This window comes from Rattus rattus, chromosome 1, assembly GCF_011064425.1.
Source record: "Rattus rattus isolate New Zealand chromosome 1, Rrattus_CSIRO_v1, whole genome shotgun sequence".
NCBI lineage: Eukaryota > Metazoa > Chordata > Mammalia > Rodentia > Muridae > Rattus > Rattus rattus.
The window spans coordinates 26,379,757-26,385,150 of NC_046154.1; positions in this window are offsets into that span (position 1 = coordinate 26,379,757).

The window sequence follows — 5,394 nt, forward strand, 5'->3', positions numbered from 1 at the left end:
GCTGCGGCACATCTCGCGAGCTCGCCGTGGTGTCGGCACTTTCCCCGGAAGTGCTCGCGCGGGTGCGCGCGGAGCGGGTGTTCCCGCCTTTGTCCTTTGCTCTAGGAGTCTGTTTTGGAGTGGTTTGCGGTAAACGTCCCTGTGGGAAGTTAGTGGGTCCATGACCTTGGTCCCATTTTCTTCTCTCGGGTCTTTGAGCCTCTTTTATCTCTCCTGTACTTTCAGGGTTGTCTCGACAATGTCGATACTAGGTATGTAAAAGTGTTCAAATAAATGGCTCGTTATTATTTTGCGGTGTTGTGGACCGAACCCAGGGCCACACAGGTGTTAACAAGTGCTCTACCTCTGAGTTACATCTCAGATTTAAATTTTTTTTAAAATACAAGGTCTCTTAAAAGCTCTGACCAGGGCTGGAGAAATGGCTCAGTGGTTAAGAGCACTGACTGCTTCCAGAGGTCCTGAGTTCAATTCCCAGCAACCACATGGTGGCTCACAACCATCTGTAATGAGATCTGATGCCCTCTTCTGGTGTGTCTGAAGACAGCTACAGTGTACTCATATATAATAAATAAATACATTAAAAAAAAAAATCCTAGAAATAGCTATGTAGACCAGGCTGGCCTCGAACTCTGCCTGCCTCTGCCTACAGAGTGCTGGGATTAAAAGCATGTGCCACTATGTCCATTCAGTTTAGTACCTTGCAGTTAGATTAAGCACGACAGAAAATTTTATTATCTTCTTTTTCCTTTATTTTGTTTTGAGAAAGGATTTTTCTGTATAGTTAGCCCTGGCTGTCCTGGAACTCCCTTTGTGGATCAGGCGGGCTTCCTAAGCGCTGGGGTTAAAGGTGTACCCCATCTCTGCCAAGTACTTCCAACTTGCAAGATTATAATCTATAGATGTGCAGTGTATTGCCAGAATAATCAAATGTAGTGGATTGTTCTGGGGCATGTGGGAGCTCAGTAGTGATTGGTTCCTTTTCAGCTTTACCCAAGAGTCCGGTTTAGTTTCTTTACTGAATTTCCAATTTAACTGATGTGCATTGTAAGGTTTTCTCTTCTGCATCATCTGCTTTCCTTCTAGAGGCAGTTTCTTAAGTATTCCTTTAGAAGTTAATTTACCATACAGAACTTGGCTTTTCTTCTTTATGACAAGAACTTTCTATGTCCAGTCGCCTTGAACTAACTTGTAAAAGCCCTCTAAGAACTGCAGTTGCAGGTGTGCATCACACATTTTAAAAAGTCATTTCAGAAGCATACGAAAGGTACTCAGGACCATTTTGTTTCATAATACATTTTTTTATACACAGTAACTTACATAGTCACTATTCTAGTGAAGGATTAAGATAGGGTCCAAGTTTTAGCTTTTTAGAATTGCCACAAATCAGTGTTCATGTATATTCAAGTATCTGTCTTGGAAATGGGAATATCATTAAGGACATCTCTAGCAGAACACTTGTCTAACCTAGCCTTGATCCTTCATATCACCTAGACACACAGAATTTGGAAGTAGGAATATTAGGTTAAGGGGGATGGGCCTTGAATTTGCAGTGGCGCTCTTACCTCAGCTTCCTGAGTGCTGAGGATTGCAGGCAATCATCACAGTGCCTACTTTGGTATGTGTACCTTGGTAGCTGTTGGGTCTCAAATATTCAACATTATCAAATATTTTGATCTAGCCAGATGATGGTGGTCCATGTCTTTAATCCCAGCACTCAGGAGGCAGAGGCAGGCAGATCTCTGAGTTGTAGGCCAGCTTGATCTACAGAGCAAGTTCTAGTATAGCCAAGGCTAAACAGAAATCCTGTCTCCAAAAAAAAGTTTGTCAACCCAAGGTTAAACAGAGAAACCCTGTGTCCAAAAAAAGTTTGTCACCCCAGTGCAGATACCCTCCAGGCCATTTGACTTGCAATTATCATCTTTGAGGGAGCGAGTTCTTCACGTCCTTCATTCCTTCTAGCTTCAGGGCACCTGGACACACATGGCACGCACACCTTGACACATGCTTCCCTTTGTGTGTTTTATTCTTTGCCCATTTTACTTGACTTATAGCTCACTATAGACTAGGAAAATCAGCAGCCTTGCCAAATGAGTGGCAGGTATTTCACCAGTGTGTTGACTTTCGGCACTGCTGTGTTCCTTGTGTGTGCATGTGTGTGAATGCATTGGCCGAGGTCGGGAGAACTTTAAGGAAATGCTTCTATCTTTCACAGTGTGATCCAGGGATTTAACTAGGTCCTCAGACATTTATGACACATTAGTGTTTTGCCCATAAATAAATAGGATTACCTCCACCCCCAATTTTATGTTATAATTCAAAGGCTTTCTCACTCTGAGGTCTTATGTTTCTTTTTGTGTTATTTGGAAGTAAGGTCATACATAGTACAGGCTGGCCTGGAACTTGCTATGTAGCTGAGACTGCGCCTTCCAAATCCTGGAAGTACAGGTCTGAGCCAGCATACTTGGTTTGAGGTTTTAGGGTTTTTGTTTTTTTTTTTTTAAATTTAGTTTTGTGTGTACGGTTGTGAGTACAGGTACCTGAGGAGGTCTTCTTGAAGCTGGAGTTACAGTGGTTATGAGCCACTTGATTTGGGTGCTGGTAACACAATTCTTCTGCAAGAGGAGTAATGTATGCTCTTAGTGCTGAGCCAGATCTCTGTCTCTCTCTCTAAAGGTTAGCTGTATACGGTGGCAGCTTATCATTTGGGAAGTGCTAGAGCACCTGCTTCCCATGTTCAGAACCATTTGCAGTTGTTCCAGCAGGTGCTGTGCCCTGTGCAGGGAATGGGGCCTGCCAGGAAGCATTGTGCCATTGCTAATCCCTTCAAGTAAAAAGGATAGTGATGACTGGAACACACAAGTTTGTGCAGGCACTTTTCTCCTGGGCCCGTCTTCCCATGAGGACACAGGTACTCATCAATATTGTGGCAGAGGCCATGGAGTTGTGGGGTGGATGCTCCCAGAAGAGGACATGAGATAGAGCTAAAGTAGGCAGCAGGTGTGCTCCGGCTTTGTTTTTAGAAGGTTGTGGCTATTTGTCTTTTATCTTGGGAACCTAGGGCTCCATTTTCAAATGGTGTGTTTTACTCAGTGGGCCTGAAGGGTAGCGACGCCCAAGTTCCACAGCTGAGTCCTGTTTTTATACAGTGGATGAGGCACAGGAAGTCAGTTCTCTTTATCTGTTTTCTCTCTAGCCTCTGAAGTGTTGGTACCCATTAACTGGTCTTCAGAATTTGGCTGTGTAGGGAAGGGCATGGTGGAAGATTTACCTTCTGAAATTCAGAAGCCTGGGAATTTCTCCTTTATTCATCTTTAGCTTCTGTCCTTGCAGTTGTCCCTCAGTGCTGCCAGAGGAGCTTTCCAAAGCCTGTGCCTCTGCTCAATTGTCTGTTGTCCCTCAAATCTCTTGACTGAGAATCCTGACTTGCTACACCACCCTTTGCTGCAGCTTGGCTCAGTTCCAGGTAAATCACTGGGTGCCATCACTTATGATCAGGCTCAGTTAAACACGCAAGGGGCTGAGTGAGATTCTGACTTAGGCACTGGGGTCTCTGTGTGTGTGCATGTCCTTTGCTCTTCTGACCTTGTACCATTCTTGCCAAGGTTAAATACGGCTGTGCACACTCCCAGGAATCATGTTTGAAAACCAGTGGGAAGGTAGGATGGGGAGAAAAAGACCGGATAGCAGCCACATTTGAACAAGGTTCTAAGATACTGGCACCGAACACCTGTCATAACACACTGATCAACCTTGTTGCAAGGGCAACAAGGAGGACATTGGTCATAGCCCACTATGTGAACCTAAAGGCTTCAGGTTTTAACAGAACGGGTGTTTGGGGAAACGAAGGCTCTGCCTAAGTGTCTGCGCTCTAACTGTTTATGAGGTCTGAGCCCTGCTGATTGTCTTCCCTTCCTGAGTAGATACAAAGACCAAGTCTCATACCCAAGACACAATGCAGTTCCTTTCACTGTTCTTCCTGGAGAGTTTGCCTCCTCTCAGCTGCCATATTGAATCAGGGCTCCCCTTACTATGGTTGCTTGCTCTAACCCCCGACTTTGTGACTCCCCCAAATCCTACCTTTTATTCCTGTTGCTCTGGCCTGTCCCCCTGTCCTCTTAGGCTCTCTTACTTGTCCCCATGGACCTTTGGTACACAACACTGGCAACCTAGAGGACAGACCAGGGCGTAGGGAGAGGGTGAAGATGATCCTGAGCCCAGGTGCATGAGGTAGCACATTTTGCCCAGCAGGCACTTGTTGACCTGCCCCAACCTGGGGATCAAGCAGTCCTTTCCTCTAGAGAGCACAAATGCTCCCAGAGGCAGGCTAAGTAAGCTGGCTCCTGTGTACACACTGGTATGCAACCATACTCCCCTGTCTGCGCCCCAGGCCCCTAGCCTGTGATTATCACCCTTGCCTTGAAATCTCGTGTTCTGTGCTCTCAGGCAGGTTCTATCCTACAGCATCTCTGAACTCTGACCCCTACTACCTGTTCTTACCTCTGCAAGCTGCAGCTGTAGGCAATAGCTTCACTCGTCTGGTAGCAGTTTCCCGAAGCCTTTCTCACATCCAAATTCACACTAGCTGCTGGCTTTGCTTGGCCAATGTTTTTCTACTTGGACTTGAGGATTCTGAAAGCAACACTGCCTCAAAGAGTGCTGAATCCACGAGTCCTTCCTCGACAGAGCCTCTGTCCCTCACAGCTTTGCCCTTACCGCTGTAATGGTCTTACGAGGCTAACCCACCCTGGAGTTAGCATATCCTTTATTGCTAGCTTTGGGCACTCTAAATGCTCCCTGAATAAGGATCTCAGTTGAAGGTACAGAGGGTCAGCTGACAAAGGTGACAACCTCGAGTTGTGCTTTGGGCAAATGAAGCAAACATCTGAGAGTTAGACTTCTTGCTCAGATGAAACCAACTTATTTTTCAGTCAACTCGTACCTCAAACAAGCCTTGCCCAGAACTCAGGTGTTTACAGCTCTGCATGCCTTCTGTGTAGCGCCAGTCATGATGGCTCCACCTGGGGTTTAATGCAGCACTAGGAACATCTGGGCAGGATGATTTTTTGTGGGAGTTGGTCCTGTGCAATGTATTTGTCCTTTTAGCAGTTATTGGAATGGAATCCGAGGCCTGATGCATGCTAGATAAGCATTCTTATCTCAAGCCATACCCCAGTAGCCTTTGTAAGAAAGTTGTTTGAGACACGGTCTTGCTTCCGACTTACGGCAATCCACCTAACTTAAGCCTCCCAATTGCTGGAATTGCAGGTGTGTGTTATAACTGGCTGTAAAATATTTAACAGTATTGATCTCTGCCCAGTTGAGGCAAATAATTCCTTCCCCAAGCTGTGATAGCAAAAAGTGTCCCTCTGGGGTTAGAAATGCCCCTGCCCTGGC